General features: G+C 46.6%; 1 protein-coding gene across 2 annotated transcripts in view; it reads left to right on the top strand.

Annotated features, from left to right (window-relative positions):
* The first annotated feature begins 96 nt into the window (after nucleotides 1-96).
* The window catches only part of LOC121566931 (neuroserpin), a 41868-nt gene continuing 21623 nt past the window's right edge, over nucleotides 97-20341 (top strand). For both annotated transcript variants that reach the window (XM_041876858.2, XM_041876859.2), the window contains exon 1: nucleotides 97-193. The gene's annotated coding sequence lies outside the window, so the exon portion shown is untranslated. The remainder of the gene's footprint in view (nucleotides 194-20341) is intronic.

Below are 20341 nucleotides of genomic sequence, written 5' to 3' on the forward strand. Positions count from 1 at the left end.
GACAGGTACTGAAATAAAAAGTGTGCGTTGTTTTACAGGAAGGGCTGTGGAGAACCAATCAGCGCGTGGAGAGGGCGGGACGAGGGCGAAAATATTTATCTCGGAGAGCGACCTGCGGCGGCGGTGAAGAGAACCAGCTAGGCAACGCACGATACCGTACAGCATCCCTACAGTACCTACCTGATACCGTTCGGTAAGGCACATTTACAATATTCTGATACGCAGAAATATGTTCAATGCATTGTGTCAGTTATACATCAATTGTTTGATTGCTGCCATTTTCACCTTTAGATTTGACAATTGGTGATTTTATCATAGTTTGTGATATGTTCTTGTTTTCACATTATAGAGGTGCGGTTTTATGCCATGGCAAAAATGAAGTTACTAGGCGACTACGAGGAATAATCTCTGTCACTTAGTGTTCTATTATAATTGTGTCTGTACTGAGTCTAATAATCTAATAAAGATGCTGATCTATCCACTAAAGGCAGTAGCATCATCGATAGACTATGAGGGGATTGTTTTTCAGTTGAGGACACAATTACTATATTGTGGGTCTCGAATGTCATTGAAATAGATTACGCCTGTTTTTGACTTGAAATTCCTTCCCTCAAGTAAAATGTTATAATAAAAGGGTTGAATTCTCGCCCAGGCCCCGGGACACCAACCTCCAGGCCAGGAAAACATTGTTGTTTTTGGAAACAGCTAACTTCCTGCATTTCAACACATTTAGTGTTTAAAAAATTATGCTGAGAGAAAATGTTGCCGTTTAAAGCTAATTTCCTGCTATTCTACACATTATGCCATGACAAACATTTTGACTGACATGAATGACAATGCTAATGCAAATTATCAAGGAGAACCTGTTACTTAAAAATGATTGAAAAATAGCAACCCAGTTAGTTCACTAGGCCTACATCACCTCCACCAAAGCCAATGGAAACGTTTTTTGTTTCTTCACTTTGCTTGTATAGAAACAAACTGAGCCGAACAAACATATTCTGTTATTAATCCCATTAATCCCATGACGTATCGTTTGTTAATCTCTGATGATGAGCCGGCTGTGAACTTGGCTCCAGTATGTGTGTGTGTCACTCCTGTGATTCCCAGTGAGTGCTGAATTAATTGTGTTTCAATAATTAAATGCCTTTTAAATCAGCCTTGCGCCACAGGGGTGGGGTGGGGGGGTTTTCAAATCACATTTTATTTGTCACATGCGCCGAATACAACAGGTGTAGACCTTACCGTGAAATGCTTACTTACAAGCCCTTAACCAACAATGCAGTTTTTTAAGAAAGAATACCCTAAAAAATATATATATATAAATAAAAGTAACAAATAATTAAAGAGCAGTAGTGAAATAACAGTAGCGAGGCTATATACAGGAGGTACCGGCACAGAGTCAATGTGCGTGGGCACCTGTTAGTCGAGGTAATTGAGGGAATATGTACATGTAGGTAGAGTTATTAAAGTGACTATGCCAGTAGATAATAAACAGAGAGTAGCAGCAACTGTGTTTGCAGTTGGTGCAGCACACAGAGGTGATAGAGGATAGGTATGCACAGAAGCTGCCACGGTTTCCTTGTCTGAGACCTGAAGAGAAGCTGGCTGTGTGCCTCCCAAGCAGGGGAAGGGCTGACCATTTAGCCTAGTGGGCACAGTGACTGTCCTTTGTGCAGCCAGGTGTGCTCCTAGCGGATGGCAGACAGTCATACTGTATCTTGCTGTAGGACAGATCAGACCTCATGCAGAAACAGGCCTCTGTTGAAAAATGTGTTTCATCTCAGTTTCATCACTTTGGTTCTAAGTGGGATAATAATGGTTAACTGGGTTATTAAAGGTTAAAGCCAAGAGAAATGCTTGAAAAAGCAAGCCTTGCCACGAGAGAGACCAAAGCAGAGAGTCACAGCAGGAACAAACGTCTGGGACATCGTTTATGGAACAACAGTATCTCTGAGTCCACTGGTAGGAATAAATTATGGATGCAGTTGTACTGTATGTTAATGCACTGGAAGTGAGATTGAGAATGAGATTTGGATACATTGTAGCAAATATACTCTGTAGTGGCTGCCACATTGGAATACACACACACACACACACACAAAGGGAGTGAAACAGCAGGTTTGTCCTTTACAATCCACAAGGGATTAGTAGAGAGAGAGAGGGAGAGAGGGAGAGAGGGAGAGAGAGAGAGAGAGAGAGAGAGAGAGAGAGAGAGAGAGAGAGAGAGAGAGAGAGAGAGAGAGAGAGAGAGAGAGAGAGAGAGAGAGAGAGAGAGAGAGAGAGAGAGAGAGAGAGAGAGAGAGAGAGAGAGAGAGAGAGAGAGAGAGAGAGAGAGAGAGAGAGAGAGAGAGAGAGAGAGAGAGAGAGAGACAGAGAGAGAGAGAGAGAGAGAGAGAGAGAGAGAGAGAGAGAGAGAGAGAGAGAGAGAGAGAGAGAGAGAGAGAGAGAGAGAGAGAAAATATGAGAGGGTGAAAGAGAAAGACTGAGAGAGAGAATAGATGGATAGTGAAGGTGCCAATACAGAGGGGAGATGACGGGCCGTTGTGGATGTTTAAAACTCCAGCCAGGGATTATACTCCTACCTAAAGTACCCCTAGACATCACCATATCACACACACACACGTCACACATACAGTAACCATATCATAGATATTAATTTGTAATTAAACTGTAATGTTACAGTAATGATGCTGTAGATTTCACCTCACCACCATACATCTCAACAAACCCATATACAGTAGTGGAACTATAGATATTCTCCCACACACCCTTTCCCTCTTTACCTAGTCCACAGCCCTGTGTTATAACACACACCCACACACTCACACAACACACTGTCCTCAGCACTGGTATTGATCTGCTGGTTGATGGCTGGCTGTTGTGGGTGGGCTGCTGATCTCTCTCTCTCTCTCTCTCTCTCTCTCTCTCTCTCTCTCTCTCTCTCTCTCTCTCTCTCTCTCTCTCTCCTCTCTCTATCTCCCTTACTCCTTCCTGTGTCCTCCTCCTCTCCCACAGATGGTCGTTTTTTGTAACCTCTCCTCTATCCTCTATCCTCTTTAGTACATTTTAAAATGGCCTCCAGTCATTAACTTCACTCACTGACCCTAAATAAAAACCGATCCAATTACAGTGTGTTTCCCTGTGGGTGTATGGAATGGGGTCAAGCATTGTGGGGTGCTGTTGTGCTGTGTAAGGGGGGTGGGGGGGGTTTGTTGGTTAACTTTGGCTCCACGTCAGCCCTTGTTTCCCTGTTGTTTCTCTCTGTCTGTTAGCAAGGATTAATAAGTGGTTGACCTCAGTTGACCCCTGTGGTGTGAGCAGAGTGTACTATGGGATTTATGTGGCAGCTCGCATGACACCTGATTCAATTTACAAACAAGAGGGAGAGCAGGCTGTAGCAGCAATAGGTTATTAAATGCTATTCATTTCCTATGTTCCCTACAGTATACCAAGCAGAAGGAAATTACTGGAAGAAGTACTAAATGAAAGGGTAGAGGGACACAACCTCATTTGGACTGTTTGTTGTTGGTTGTTCTTACGCAAGTGTTTCAGAGCTTGGGGGTGAGCTGAGAGCAGGGAGTGTCCCGTTGAGTCAGATCTGAGCTTAGAGTCCCTGTTCCCCTGTCTGTCTGTCTCTCTGGCTGTCCGTCTGTCTGTCTGTGTGTTTGTTTCTGTCTGTCACGCCCTGGCTCTGGGGACTCTTAAATGTTGAGCCAGGGTGTGGATTTTTCCTTGTTTAGTTTTCTAGGTTTGTCGTTCTAGATCGTGTATTTCTATGTTGGCCAGGGTGGTTCCCAATCAGAGACAGCTGTAGCTCGTTGTCTCTGATTGGGGACCATACTTAGGCAGCCCGTTGGCATGTTACGTTGTGGGATCTTTGTTCCGAAAGGTTTGTGTTAACCTAGGACTTCACGTTTCGTTTGTTGTTTTGTTCGTGTGGTGTACTTCAATAAAACATGTACGTTTATCACGCTGCGCCTTGGTCCGCTTCATCTATCGACGATCGGGACAGAAGATCCCACCACGACTGGATCAAGCAGCGTGAAGAGGAGAGAGGATGGACTTGGGAGGAGAAGAGTGAGAGTCTGGCGAGAGCCATGGAGGCCATGTTCACGGAGGATAGACAAGCCCCAAAAAATAAACCCAGTCCGCTCCTCGCACCAAGCAAGTGGTGTGTGTCACCAGTCCGGTCCGGCCCGTTCCTGATTCCCGCACAAGGCCAGTGGTGTGTGTTCCCAGTACGGTCAGGCCCGTTCCTGCTCCCCGCACTAAGCCTGTGGTGCGCGTCGCCAGCCCGGTCCGGCCTGTTCCTGCTTCCCGCACCAAGCCAATGGTGCGCGTCGTCAGCCCGGTCCGGCCCGTTCCTGCTCCCCGCACCAAGCCAGTGGTGCGCGTCGCCAGCCCGGTCCGGCCTGTTCCTGCTCCCCGCACCAAGCCAGTGGTGCGCGTCATCAGCCCGGTCTGGCCCGTCCCTGCTCCCCGCACCAAGCCAGTGGTGCGCGTCGTCAGCCCGGTCCGGCCTGTTCCTGCTCCCCGCACCAAGCCAGTGGTGCGCGTCGCCAGCCCGGTCCGGCCTGTTCCTGCTCCCCGCACCAAGCCAATGGTGCGCGTCGTCAGCCCGGTCCGGCCCGTTCCTGCTCCCCGCACCAAGCCAGTGGTGCGCGTCGTCAGTCCGGCACGGTCCGTGCCTGTTCCACCGGTGCCTGGTCCGGCACCGGTCAGCTGCTCCACGCCGGAGCCAGAGCAATCCGCTCCACCGGTGTTCAGTCCAGCTCCGGCCAGAGGGGCCAGACCAGACCAGGGGCGCAACGGGGGGGGGTAGAGAGAGTGGGGTGGTCACGCCCGGAGCCGGATCCGCCGCCGAGGCGGAATGCCCACCCGGCCCCTACCCTCTTGTGTTTGGTTGGCGCGGTCGCAGTCCGCGCCTTTGGGGGGGGGGTACTGTCACGCCCTGGCTCTGGGGACTCTTAAATGTTGAGCCAGGGTGTGGATTTTTCCTTGTTTAGTTTTCTAGGTTTGTCGTTCTAGATCGTGTATTTCTATGTTGGCCATGGTGGTTCCCAATCAGAGACAGCTGTAGCTCGTTGTCTCTGATTGGGGACCATACTTAGGCAGCCCGTTGGCATGTTACGTTGTGGGATCTTTGTTCCGAAAGGTTTGTGTTAACCTAGGACTTCACGTTTCGTTTGTTGTTTTGTTCGTGTGGTGTACTTCAATAAAAGATGTACATTTATCACGCTGCGCCTTGGGTCCGCTTCATCTATCGACGATCGTGACACTGTCTGTGTGATGGGATATGAGAGGACAGAGCAGCACCAGAGTTCTAGATTGTTAGGCTGGTATGAGATGAACTGAAGATGATTTTGGCTGGTGACACGGCATGACTGGATGGGGGGGAGAGGAGGCTGGGGAAAGGAGGAGGGGAAGGAAGGATGGTTTGCTCTTGTTCTGTATCAGTGGATGAAGCTGTTGTCAGCTAGTCTCTTCATCACTTGTTCAATACAGGGGAGAGGGTTAGTCAGAGGAATGGGGGGAAAGGAGGGAGTGAAATGTAGGAGAGGAGATGATTCTGTTCTATCATAAAGAGGAGCTGTAGTTTCTGAGATATCGCTGCTCTCTGTAGTGTGTTGTTGAGGGGAGGGAGGGCTGAGCTACATAACAATAGGTGGGTCAATGATGTAACGCGCATATTTCAAATCAAATCAAATCAAATTGTATTTGCCACATGCGCCGAATACAACAGGTGTAGACATTACTTACAGCGCTTAACCAACAATGCATTTATTTTTTAATAAAAAGGTAAAATAAAACAACAACAACAAAAAAGTGTTGAGAAAAAAAGAGCAGAAGTAAAATAAAATAACAGTAGGGAGGCTATATACAGGGGGGTACCGGTGCAGAGTCAATGTGCGGGGGCACCGGCTAGTTGAGGTAGTTGAAGTAATATGTACATGTGGGTAGAGTTAAAGTGACTATGCATAAATAATTAACAGAGTAGCAGCAGCGTAAAAAGATGGGGTGGGGGTGGGGGCGCAGTACAAATACTCCAGGTAGCCATGATTAGCTGTTCAGGAGTCTTATGACTTGGGGGTAGAAGCTGTTAAGGAGCCTTTTGGACCTAGACTTGGCGCTCCGGTACCGCTTGCCGTGCGGTAGCAGAGCGAACAGTCTATGACTTGGGTGACTGGAGTCTTTGACAATTTTGAGGGCCTTCCTCTGACACTGCCTGGTATAGAGGTCCTGGATGGCAGGAAGCTTGGCCCCAGTGATGTACTGGGCCGTACGCACTACCCTCTGTAGCACCTTACGGTTGGATGCCAAGCAGTTGCCATACCAGGTGGTGATGCAACCGGTCAGGATGCTCTCGATGGTGCAGCTGTAGAACTTGTTGAGGATCTGGGGTCCCATGCCAAATCTTTTCAGTCTCCTGAGGGGGAAAAGGTGTTGTCGTGCCCTCTTCACAAATGTCTTGGTGTGTTTGGACCATGATAGTTTGTTGGTGATGTGGACACCAAGGAACTTGAAACTCTCGACCCGCTCCACTACAGTCCCGTCGATATAAATGGGGACGTGTTCGGCCCTCCGTTTCCTGTAGTCCACGATCAGCTCCTTTGTCTTGCTCACGTTGAGGGAGAGGTTGTTGTCCTGGCGCCACACTGCCAGGTCCCTGACCTCCTCCCTATAGGCTGTCTCATCGTTGTCTGTGATCAGGCCTACCACTGTAGTGTCGTCAGCAAACTTAATGATGGTGTTGGAGTCATGCTTGTCCATGCAGTCGTGGGTGAACAGGGAGTACAGGAGGGGACTAAGCACTCACCCCTGAGGGGCCCCCATGTTGAGGATCAGCGTGGCAGATGTGTTGTTGCCTACCCTTACCACCTGGGGGTGGCCCGCCAAGAAGTCCAGGATCCAGTTGCAGAGGGACATGTTTAGCTTAGTGATGAGCTTTGTGGGCACTATGGTATTGAACGCTGAGCTGTAGTCAATGAACAGCACTCTCACATAGGTGTTCCTTTTGTCCAGGTGGGAAAGGGAAGTGTGGAGTGCGATTGAGATTGCGTCATCTGTGGATCTGATGGGGCGGTATACGAATTGGATGATGGTGTTGATGTGCGCCATGGCCAATCTTTCAAAGCACTTCATGGCTACTGACGTGAGTACTACGGGGCAGTAGTCATTTAGGCAGGTTACCTTCGCTTTCTTGGGCACAGGGACTGAGCTCAGGTGCATCATGTTTCCATTGATCATCCTTGATATGTTTCTACAACTTGATTGGAGTAAATTCAATTCATTGGACATGATTTGGAAAGGCACACATCTGTCTATATGAAGTCCCACGGTTGACAGTGTATGTCAGAGCAAAAACCAAGCCATGAGGTCGAAGGAATTGTCCGTAGAGCTCCGAGACAGGATTGTGTCGAGGCACAGATTTGGGGAAGGGTACCAAAGCATTTCTGCAGCATTGAAGGTCCCCAAGAACACAGTGGCCTCCATCATTCTTAAATGGAAGAAGTTTGGAACCACCAAGACTCTTCCTAGAGCTGGCCACCCGGCCAAACTGAGCAATCGGGGGAGAAGGGCCTTGGTCAGGGAGGTGAGCAAGAACCCAATGGTCACTCTGACAGAGCTCCAGAGTTCGTCTGTGGATATGGGAGAACCTTCTAGAAGGACAACCATCTCTGCAGCACTCCACCAATCAGGCATTTATGCTAGAGTGGCCAGACGAAAGCCACTCCTCAGTAAAAGGCACCTAAAGGACTCTCAGACCATGAGAAACAAGATTCTCTGGTCTGATGAAAACAAGATTGAACTCTTTGTCCTGAATGCCAAGCGTCACGTCTGGAGGCAACCTGGCACCATCCCTACGGTGAAGCATGGTGGTGGCAGCATCATGCTGTGGGGATGTTTTTCAGCGGCAGGGACTGGGAGACTAGTCAGGATCGAGGGAAAGATGAACGGAGCAAAGTACAGAGAGCTCCTTGATGAAAACCTGCTCCAGAGCGCTCAGGACCTCAGAGTGAGGCGAAGGTTCACCTTCCAACAGGACAATTACCCTAAGCACATAGCCAAGACAACGCAGGAGTGGATTCGGGACAAGTCTCTGAATGTCCTTGAGTGGCCCAGCCAGAGCCCGGCCCTGAACCCGATCGAACATCTCTGGAGAGACCTGAAAATAGCTGTGCAGCGACGCTCCCCATCCAACCTGACAGAGCTTGAGAGGATCTGCAGAGAAGAATGGGAGAAACTCCCCAAATACAGGTGTGCCAAGCTTGTAGCGTCATACCCAAGAAGATTGAGGCTGTAATCGCTGCCAAAGGTGCTTCAACAAAGTACTGAGTAAAGGGTACTTATGTAAATGTGTTATTTCAGTTTTTTATTTTGAATACATTTGCAAACATTTCTAAAAACCTGTTTTTGCTTCGTCATTATGGGGTATTATGTGTAGATTGATGAGAAAAAATATATATTTAATCAATTTTAGAATAAGGCTGTAACGTAACAAAATGTGGAAAAAGTGAAGGGGTCTGAATACTTTCTGAATGCACTGTATATTTTCATATTTGACTCTTCTTTGCTTGAAATAATGGTCAGACATTTTCTTTCTATAAAAATGTCATGCTTGCACTGGATTACTAAATTTAACAGTTGCATAAAAAGTCAACTTGAAGAAAAAAAATTGCGACGAACCCTGAAAGTGCATAGCTAGGGACTGTTTCAAAAGTAATATTTTCCCTTTTTTTATTTATTTTTCACTTTTGAAAGCCTTATTTGTCATTGACACAGGTTCAATCCCACAGTCCTCTCCCAGGACACAGTGTTGGATCGGGAACAGGTAGGAGATAAACGGGTACAAATGAATATGTAAAACCCAATCTGATTCCTCTTGCCATCAGAATGAAGAACTGCTCCGAGAATAGCGCAGAGCAATCTAAGGGAGAATGAGAGAATGAGAGAATGAGAGGTGTAGTTCATTCTTCTGATTGAGAAATGGATGCAGAGATGGGGGAAGGGGACTGAGAGAGTGGAAGAAATGGAATTTCTGTAGTCAGCAGACTGATTGTTATTCTCATGTTGCATTGATACTGCCAGCATGTGGCTGTGTGTGTATGTGTGTGTGTGTGTGTGTAGAATATGAATATGACATAATGAAGTGGAGACAGTAGGCCTGGAGAGCAGGACATAATAACCATGATAAGCAGACATTAGCTCTTCTGTCTGAGAGGCGGAAGCAGCGCAGATTTCACTTAACACACACACACACACACACACACACACACACACATCACATGAAAGTAAATGCGGTACTCATACTCAAAGACATACAGGGATAATATGTAATAATATGTGAGCTTAGCATGAAATGTGCAGTGTTTGGCTCCACTTCTGTCAGTGGGGCATTTAGAACAAGGTTAGGGTGAGGAATAGCAGTGTGCTAGAGAGAGAGAGTGTGTGTGTGTGTGTGTGTGTGCACTATGCCAGAGTGACAGGTGACTAACAGAGGATTATAAGATGTGTTCTAGTTAGTTCTCGCTCTGTTTCTCTCCATATCTCTCTCTGTTTCTCTCTCCATATCTCTCTCTGTTTCTCTCTCTGTTTCTCTCTCCATATCTCTCTGTTTCTCTCTCTGTATCTCTCTGTTTCTCTCTCTGTTTCTCTCTCCATATCTCTGTTTCTCTCTCCATATTTCTCTCCATATCTCTCTCCATATCTCTCACTGTTTCTCTCTCCATATCTCTCTCTGTTTCTCTCTCCATATCTCTCTCTGTTTCTCTCTCCATATCTCTCTCTGTTTCTCTCTCCATATCTCTCTGTTTCTCTCCATATCTCTCAGTTTCTCTCTCCATATCGCTCTCTGTTTCTCTCTCTGTTTCTCTCTCCATATCTCTCAGTTTCTCTCTCCATATCGCTCTCTGTTTCTCTCTCTGTTTCTCTCTCCATATCTCTCAGTTTCTCTCTCCATATCTCTCTCTGTTTCTCTCTCCATATCTCTCTGTTTCTCTCTCCATATCTCTCTCTGTTTCTCTCTCCATATCTCTCTGTTTCTCTCCATATCTCTCCATATCTCTCTCCATATCTCTCTCTGTTTCTCTCTCCATATCTCTCTCTGTTTCTCTCTCCATATCTCTCTCTGTTTCTCTCTCCATATCTCTCTCCGTTTGTCTCTCCATATCTCTCTCTGTTTCTCTCTCCATATCTCTCTCCATATCTCTCTCTGTTTCTCTCTCCATATCTCTCTCTATAAGCCAGGCTGCCATTTGATTGCCGAAAGATGTTCATGCGAATATTCTAAAATGTCTCTCTCTGTTTCTCTCTCCGTATATCTCTCTGTTTCTCTCTCCATATCTCTCTCTGTTTCTCTCTCTGTTTCTCTCTTCATATCTCTCTGTTTCTCTCTCTGTTTCTCTCTCTGTTTCTCTCTCCATATCTCTCAGTTTCTCTCTCCATATTTCTCTCTGTTTCTCTTTCCATATCTCTCTGTTTCTCTCTCCATATCTCTCTCTGTTTCTCTCTCCATATCTCTCTCTGTTTCTCTCTCCATATCTCTCTCTGTTTCTCTCTCCATATCTCTCTCTATATCTCTCACTGTTTCTCTCTCCATATCTCTCTCTGTTTCTCTCTCCATATCTCTCTCTGTTTCTCTTTCCATATCTCTCTCTGTTTCTCTCTCCATATCTCTCTCTGTTTCTCTCTCCATATCTCTCTGTTTCTCTCCATATCTCTCCGTTTCTCTCTCCATATCTCTCTCTGTTTCTCTCTCTGTTTCTCTCTCTGTTTCTCTCCGTTTCTCTCTCCATATCTCTCTCTGTTTCTCTCTCCATATCTCTCTGTTTCTCTCTCCATATCTCTCTGTTTCTCTCTCCATATCTCTCTCTGTTTCTCTCTCCATATCTCTCTCTGTTTCTCTCTCCATATCTCTCTCTGTTTCTCTCTCCATATCTCTCTCTGTTTCTCTCTCCATATCTCTCTCCGTTTGTCTCTCCATATCTCTCTCTGTTCCTCTCTCCATATCTCTCTCCATATCTCTCTCTGTTTCTCTCTCCATATCTCTCTCTATAAGCCAGGCTGCCATTTGATTGCCGAAAGATTTTCATGCGAATATTCTAAAATTTCCATAATGAAAATGTGCGCATTGTCCCACCAGTGGTGTGTTTTCACCAAACGGACTTGTTGCAGAAAAAAAAACAGTGCGTGATGACGTAGTGCACACAAAATATACTTTTTTCACTTAAGTTTTCATGTACCGAATAAATATCTAAAGTTCAACGTGTTTCCATCGCATTTTCAACTCTACCGATAGTTTTGTCACAAAAACGGTTGTGTTAAATAGCAAATGTGCCTCCTCTGGTCTTGGCACGTGCACTCTAGCCAACAGCTCGTAGATACAGCTAGTCTACATGATGAGATTATGAGAAGAGCAAGAATATTTGTATTTGTCAAACGGCAGTCAAGCATCGATCATCATGTCAATAATTGTTCTATGGATGTGTGTGTGTGTGGGCAAGTGGGTGTATGTGTGGGTGTGTGTTTGTGCATATGAATGGGAGAGTGAAGGAAGGGGACTATGAGTATGTGTAGGAGGGCGGGAGAGAATGTGCAGAGGTATAGGGTATATGTTGTGTGTGAATGAAGGAGGATGGATGAGTAAGTAGATGTATAGAGGGGTGTAAATGTCTTTGAGAAGAAGGGAGGGGGGAAAGACGGAGGTTGGGATAAACTTGGCCTGTGTGGATATCAGATCAGATCAGCTGTCCCCATAGGAGAACCCTTTGAAGAACCCTTTTTGGTTCCAGGTAGAACACTTTTTGTTCCAGGTAGATCCCTTTCTACATGGAACCCGAAATGGTTCTACCTGGAACCAAAAAGGGTTCTACCTGGAACCAAAAAGGGTTCTCCTATGGGGACAGCCGAAGAACCCTTTTGGAACCTTTTTTTCTAAGAGTATACAGTGAGGGAAAAAAGTGTTTGATCCCCTGCTGATTTTGTACGTTTGCCCACTGACAAAGAAATGATCAGTCTATAATTTTAATGGTAGGTTTTTTTTAACAGTGAGAGACAGATTAACAACAAAAAAATCCAGAAAAACGCATGTCAAAAATGTTATAAATTGATTTGCATTTTAATGAGGGAAATAAGTATTTGACCCCCTTTCAATCAGAAAGATTTCTGGCTCCCAGGTGTCTTTTATATAGGTAACGAGCTGAGATTAGGAGCACACTCTTAAAGGGAGTGCTCCTAATCTCAGCGTGTTACCTGTATAAAAGACACCTGTCCACAGAAGCAATCAATCAATCAGATTCCAAACTCTCCACCATGGCCAAGACCAAAGAGCTCTCCAAGGATGTTAGGGACAAGATTGTAGACCTACACAAGGCTGGAATGGGCTATAAGACCATCGCCAAGCAGCTTGGTGAGAAGGTGACAACAGTTGGTGCGATTATTCGCAAATGGAAGAAACACAAAAGAACTGTCAATCTCCCTCGGCCTGGGGCTCCATGCAAGATCTCACCTCGTGGAGTTGCAATGATCATGAGAACGGTGAGAAATCAGCCCAGAACTACACGGGAGGATCTTGTCAATGATCTCAAGGCAGCTGGGACCATAGTCACCAAGAAAACAATTGGTAACACACTACGCCGTGAAGGACTGAAATCCTGCAGCGCCCGCAAGGTCCCCCTGCTCAAGAAAGCACATATACAGGGCAGTCAGAAGTTTGCCAATGAACATCTGAATGATTCAGAGGAGAACTGGGTGAAAGTGTTGTGGTCAGATGAGACCAAAATCGAGCTCTTTGGCATCAACTCAACTCACCGTGTTTGGAGGAGGAGGATTGCTGCCTATGACCCCAAGATTTTCTATGGGATTAAGGTCTGGAGACTGGCTAGGCCACTCCAGGACCTTAATGTGCTTCTTCTTGAGCCACTCCTTTGTTGCCTTGGCCGTGTGTTTTGGGTCATTGTCATGCTGGAATACCCATCCACGACCCATTTTCAATGCCCTGGCTGAGGGAAGGAGGTTCTCACCCAATATTTGACGGTACATGGCCCCGTCCATCGTGCCTTTGATGCGGTGAAGTTGTCCTGTCCCCTTAGCAGAAAAACACCTCCAAAGCATAATGTTTCCACCTCCATGTTTGACGGTGGGGATGGTGTTCTTGGGGTCATAGGCAGCATTCATCCTCCTCCTCCTCCAAACACGGCGAGTTGAGTTGATGCCAAAGAACTCGATTTTGGTCTCATCTGACCACAACACTTTCACCCAGTTCTCCTCTGAATCATTCAGATGTTCATTGGGGGTAGAAGGATTACTTTATCCTATACCAGGTATTCCTTAAAGAGGTGGGGTTTCAAATGTCTCCGGAAGGTGGTGAGTGACTCTGCTGTCCTGGCGTCATGAGGGAGCTTGTTCCACCATTGGGGTGCCAGAGCAGTGAACAGTTTTGACTGGGCTGAGTGGGAACTATGCTTTCGCAGAGGTAGGGGAGCCAGCAGGCCAGAGGTGGATGAACGCAGTGCCCTCGTTTGGGTGTAGGGACTGATCAGAGCCTGAAGGTACGGAGGTGCCGTTCCCCTCACAGCTCCGTAGGCAAGCACCATGGTCTTGTAGCAGATGCGAGCTTCAACTGGAAGCCAGTGGAGTGTGCGGAGGAGCGGGGTGACGTGAGAGAACTTGGGAAGGTTGAACACCAGACGGGCTGCGGCATTCTGGATGAGTTGTAGGGGTTTAATGGCACAGGCAGGGATCCCAGCCAACAGCGAGTTGCAGTAATCCAGACGGGAGATGACAAGTGCCTGGATTAGGACCTGTGCCGCTTCCTGTGTAAGGCAGGGTCGGACTCTCCGAATGTTGTAGAGCATGAACCTACAGGATCGGGTCACCGCCTTGATGTTAGCGGAGAACGACAGGGTGTTGTCCAGGGTCACGCCAAGGCTCATCACACTCTGGGAGGAGGACACTACGGAGTTGTCAACCGTGATGGCGAGATCATGGAACGGGCAGTCCTTCCCCGGGAGGAAGAGCAGCTCCGTCTTGCCGAGGTTCAGCTTGAGGTGGTGATCCGTCATCCATACTGATATGTCTGCCAGACATGCAGAGATGCGATTCAGCAGGGAGGAGAATGTGGCAAAGAGCTTCCTAGGGTTAGAGGCGGATGCTTGGAATTTAGAGTGGTAGAAAGTGGCCTTAGCAGCAGAAACAGATGAAGAAAATGTAGAGAGGAGGGAGTGAAAAGATGCCAGGTCTGCAGGGAGTCTAGTTTTCTTCCATTTCCGCTCAGCTGCCCGGAGCTCTGTTCTGTGAGCTCGCAATGAGTCATCAAGCCACGGAGCTGGAGGGGAGGACCGAGCCGGCCGGGAGGATAGGGGACATAGAGAGTCAAAGGATGCAGAAAGGGAGGAGAGGAGGGTTGAGGAGGCAGAATCAGGAGATTGGAGGGAGAAGGATTGAGCAGAGGGAAGAGATGATAGGATGGAAGAGGAGAGAGTAGCGGGAGAGAGAGAGCGAAGGTTGCGACGGCGCATTACCATCTGTGTAGGGGCAGAGTGAGTAGTGTTGGAGGAGAGGGAGAGAGAAAAGGATACAAAGTAGTGGTCGGAGACTTGGAGGGGAGTTGCAGTGAGATTAGTAGAAGAACAGCATCTAGTAAAGATGAGGTCAAGCGTACCTGCTGGAGCGCATACTACGGGTGGGTGTTGCTATGGTGACCAATGAGCTAAGATAAGGCGGGGATTTGCCTAGCAGTGATTTATAGATGGCCTGGAGCCAGTGGGTTTGGCGACGAATATGTAGTGAGGACCAGCCAACAAGAGCGTACAGGTCACAGTGGTGGGTAGTATATGGGGCTTTGGAGACAAAACGGATGGCACTGTGATAGACTACATCCAATTTGCTGAGTAGAGTGTTGGAGGCTATTTTGTAAATGACATCGCCGAAGTCAAGGATCGGTAGGATAGTCAGTTTTACGAGGGCATGTTTGGCAGCATGAGTGAAGGAGGCTTTGTTGCGAAATAGGAAACCGATTCTAGATTTAACTTTGGATTGGAGATTCTTAATGTGAGTCTGGAAGGAGAGTTTACAGTCTAACCAGACACCTAGGTATTTGTAGTTGTCCACATACTCTAGGTCAGACCCGTCGAGAGTAGTGATTCTAGTCGGGTGGGCGGGTGCAAGCAGCGTTCGGTTGAAGAGCATGCATTTAGTTTTACTAGTGTTTAAGAGCAGTTGGAGGCTACTGAAGGAGTGTTGTATGGCATTGAAGCTCGTTTGGAGGTTAGTTAACACAGTGTCCAATGAAGGGCCAGATGTATACAAAATGGTGTCGTCTGCGTAGAGGTGGATCTGAGAGTCACCAGCAGCAAGAGCGACGTCATTGATATACACAGAGAAAAGAGTCGGCCCAAGAATTGAACCCATGGCACCCCCATAGAGACTGCCATAGGTCCAGACAACAGGCCCTCCGATTTGACACATTGAACTCTATCTGAGAAGTAGTTGGTGAACCAGGCGAGGCAGTCATTTGAGAAACCAAGGCTATTTAGTCTGCCAATAAGAATGCGGTGGTTGACAGAGTCGAAAGCCTTGGCCAGGTCAATGAAAACGGCTGCACAGTACTGTCTATTATCGATCGCGGTTATAATATCGTTTAGGACCTTGAGCGTGGCTGAAGTGCACCCATGACCAGCTCGGAAACCGGATTGCATAGCGGAGAAGGTACGGTGGGATTCGAAATGGTCGGTGATCTGTTTGTTAACTTGGCTTTCAAAAACTTTTGAAGGGCAGGATGGATATGGGTCTGTACAGGGACGGCCTGTTCAATAGGGCGATATGGGCGACGCACTGCCAAACGGGAAAAGGAAGGGATTTTTTTCTAATCAATTATATCACGGCAACAGTACTAGTTATCAGTGTTCTAATCTGATCTGACTGCCACTAAATGTCAAATCAGGCTAAAGTCGTGCTTCAAATGGCCCCGCCCGTTTTTGGGGCGATTTCAGTCAGGTTGAAAATCGCCCAGAAGTCTCTCATAGCCTGTCATGTAAAATCTATTTTTTTCAAATTTCAAAGCTTTCAATACATTCTCTATGGGTGTCTGTGGGCTTGCACTTACGCGCTTTCGTCATACGTGACGTAACCATGAACGTAACTAAGAAAATAGCAGCTAGCAGCGTCTCTGTTGCGACCTGCAGTGTGGCGTTATTTTATGTTTTTAATTTGTAGACTTAGTTTACAAACATTCTGCCAACCATGGATTTTTACAGTGGTGGGTTTTGGACTGATCTTGTTGATCGTGTACATACCCGCTACGAACGGACTAAATAATGAAAACGCTGCTGGCAGCGGAATCCAATACAGCTGGGAGACTTGGCTGGATGACAGAGTCCCGGACAGAGAAGTGGAGCCGGCCGGCTTCACCCTGGTCAGAGCGGACCGCGATCCTGGTAAGAGAGCGACTCTGTACCCCCGACATTGAACTGCTTTCTGTGTCACTGCGACCTTACTATCTGCCCCGTGAGTTCCCCCAATTGTTTGTTACCGTTGTGTACTGTTGATAATCACAAGTTTACTGGAGAACTGAGACCAAGTAGAGACTTTGGACAGGGTGGATATGGTATAATAAAGGCAGTTTATTCAGAGGTAAAGATATCTGGAATCGCGTGCACGGACCCGTTCGTCAAACTCTTAGGGAGCTATCTGAAGAGAGCCCCGAAAACATTGTGTGCAGACATTTTATACAATAAATGATGTAGGTTGAATCTAGCAGTTCTGATCTTCTGATTGGTCCTGATGAGTTGGGCGAGGTCCCCTCCACTGTTGCATTGGCTCTGAGTCGGGTTCTCTGTCTTCAAATGTTCAGCCTAAAGAGAGGGGATTTTTGTGTGTGTGTGTGTGTGTGTTTAACAGTGATGATGTGTGTGTGTGTGTTATCAGTGATGATGTGTGTGTGTGTGTGTGTGTGTGTGTCCTCAGAGCAAGAACTCGTGAGTTGGAAGAACTGAGAGACCTATGGCGTGGGTGTTGTCCTTGGCCACCTGCTGACAAGGCTGACAAGATAGGACTCTTTTGTCCATTGTTATAGGATAGGAACAGCATTGATTGAAAACAAACGCCCAACACAAAATGGGTCATGCACAAGATTTTAGTCAGACCAAGCTATAACATTATATATTTACTACGACAGTACATTCAACCAAAAGCTAATATAACAAAGGCATCAGAGATTATTTATAATCTGTCACAGAAACTGGAATCCATCTCCCCAGATCAGTCAATAAATGCTTCTGGTATTGACTTATATGCTGCCCCTGTCTTCATGTTGTTGCTGGACATATCTTTTTTTAAATGTGTGTAGGTCACCTAAATCATCAGAAAAATTGCCCCTCCTGAGAATTTTTTCAGGAGCCGCCACTGGGTCTGTAACAGTTTGGATCTAGAGTGTCACCCCCTTTGAAGAGGGGGATGACCGCGGCAGCTTTCCAATCTCTGGGGATCTCAGACGTTACGAAAGAGAGGTTGAACAGGCTAGTAATAGGGGTTGCGACAATTTCGGCGGCTAGTTTTAGAAAGAAAGGGTCCAGATTGTCTAGCCCAGATGATTTGTAGGGGTCCAGATTTTGCAGCTCTTTCAGAACATCAGCTGTCTGGATTTGTGTGAAGGAGAAGCGGGGGGGGCATGGGCAAGTTGCAGCGGAGGGTGCAGAGCTGGTGGCCGGGGTAGTGGTAGCCAGGTGGAAAGCATGGCTAGCCGTAGCAAAATGCTTGTTGAAATTCTCGATTATTGTAGATTTATCGGTGGTGATAGTGTTTCCTAGCCTCAGTGCAGTGGGCAGCTGGGAGGAAGTGCTCTTATTCTCCATGGACTTTACAGTGTCCCAAAACTTTTTGGAGTTAGTGCTACAGGATGCAAATTTCTGTTTGAAAAAGTTAGCCTTTGCTTTCCTAACTGCTTGTGTGTATTGGTTCCTAACTTCCCTGAAAAGTTGCATATCGCGGGGGCTATTTGATGCTAATGCAGTACGCCACAGGATGTTTTTGTGCTGGTCAAGGGCAGTCAAGTCTGAGGAGAACCAGGGGCTATATCTGTTGTTAGTTCTGTATTTTTTGAATGGGGCATGTTTATTTAAGATTGAGAGGAAATTACTTTTAAAGAACAACCAGGCATCCTCTACTGACGGAATGAGATCTATATCCATCCAGGATACCTGGGCCAGGTCAATTAGGAAGGCCTGCTCGCTGAAGTGTTTTTGGGAGCGTTTGACAGTGATGAGGGGTGGTCATTTGACCGCGGACCCGTTACGGACGCAGGCAATAAGGCAGTGATCGCTGAGATCCTGGTTGAAGACAGCGGAGGTGTATTTAGAGGGTAAATTAGTCAGGATGATATCTATGAGGGTACCCATGTTTACGGATTTAGGGTTGTACCTGGTAGGTTCGTTGATAATTTGTGTGAGATTGAGGGCATCTAGTTTAGATTGTAGGATGGCCGGGGTGTTAAGCATATCCCAATTTAGGTCACCAAGCAGTACGAACTCTGAGGATAGATGGGGGGCAATCAATTCACATATGGTGTCCAGGGCACAGCTGGGGGCTGAGGGGGGTCTGTAGCAAGCGGCAACAGTGAGAGATTTATTTCTGGAAAGGTGGATAGATATCTATTAGGATAGATAGTTCTAAATGTAATCTCTGTGCCTTGGCACATGTATGCATGTTCCTTTGCCTGCATGTGTCATTGTAGCAGAACTGTATCCCGTGAACTGTATCCCTCTCAAGGGATTAGACATTATGCTGGATTACAAGCAGATGACTTACGAGGAGCTGAATGGCAGTTTAATCATGACAACACTCCTCCCACAGCTTTACAAGTATTCCCTGAACATTACTACACTGACCATATTGTATTTTCTTGCTGTATGTTTCTTTGTGAATGGAATTTCATCATGACCACCAGTTCTCTTAGCGACAGATTGTTACACCAGATAATGTGATTTAACCAAATATTTTTGGTATCCTTTACTGGCGCCATTAATCCGGAAGCAAGTCCCCTCAGCAATGTTCGGACATCTAGTGGAAAGCTTTCCCAGAAGAATGGAGGTTCTTATAGCAGCAGGGGGGACCAACTCCATATGAATGATTTTGGAAAGAGATGTTTGAAGAGCAGGTGTCCACATACTTTTGGCCATGTAGTGTATATTCTGTGAATCCTTAAAGGCAGACACTTTTTGAAGATTGATAGAAAATATCCATATTTATTTTATGGTGGTTCTACATCAGGGCTCTCCAACCCTGTTCCTGGAGAGCTACCGTCCTGTACGTTTTCACTCCAACCGTAATCTGGCACACCTGATTCTAAAAATGAGCTGGTTGATAAACTGAACCAGGTTAGTTACAACTGGGGTTAGAGCTGAAACCTACAGGAGGGTATCTCTCCAGGAACAGGGTTGGAGACCCCTGTTCTACATGGTCATAAGCTGAGCCACACTGGCTGAGTTTACACGGGCAGACAGATTCTAATATTTCTGCCACTAATTGGACTTAATCACATCCAGATCTTTTCACATCAGACATTTTTCAGAACTGATCTGATCTGAAAGACCAATTAGTGAAACAAATATCAGAATTGGGCTGCCTGTGTAAACGCAGCCATAGTCCTTCATCCGGCTTCGGTACACTGGCAATGGTTTTCGGCATGGTGGGCTGGGAAAGCTGAGACTCTTTGTGCTTATGGCGAATGGTCTTGTCCTGTCTGCGGTGAACGGCCAGCTGACATCCTCCTTACACAGTATGAATTGTTGTGTATGGGAGATTGAGGAGAAATGGCACCTCTCAATCGTTCTCATACACAACAATACATTTACTGTCTAAGCACAACATTGCGCTATCAAAACCCCCTTCCTCATCTCAAAGTACTGTCTGTAAACCTCCCCCAGCCCATTGACTTTGACAGATCATTCTTGTCAATAGTAACCTTTTGCATGGGATGTTTATAGACGTGTCTTTGTATTGTGTTTAGAGAACCCACAGAGAGGAGAACCCACAGAGAGGAGAACCCACAGAGAGGAGAACCCACAGAGAGGAGAACGAGGTGGTTGTGTCATTACTGTTGTAGTCTTGATTTGATACCTTTTTGTCCCACAATCTTGTTGTGCGCCATAACCGTAAGGTGTGTCCGCTCCCTCATGCTTGTGTACCGCAGGGCCTGTGGAAGGTCTCCAGATAACCTGAGTTTTACAAAGAGAAAAGGTTAAAAGAGAAAAGGGGTAGACTAAGTTGATGACATGGTCTGGAAGGTACTCTGTGTTCCTCAGGCTACCTCTACCCACCTGTAGGCCTCCTGTAGCTCAGT

The sequence above is a fragment of the Coregonus clupeaformis genome, chromosome 5, assembly GCF_020615455.1.
Source record: "Coregonus clupeaformis isolate EN_2021a chromosome 5, ASM2061545v1, whole genome shotgun sequence".
In the NCBI taxonomy this organism is placed as follows: domain Eukaryota; kingdom Metazoa; phylum Chordata; class Actinopteri; order Salmoniformes; family Salmonidae; genus Coregonus; species Coregonus clupeaformis.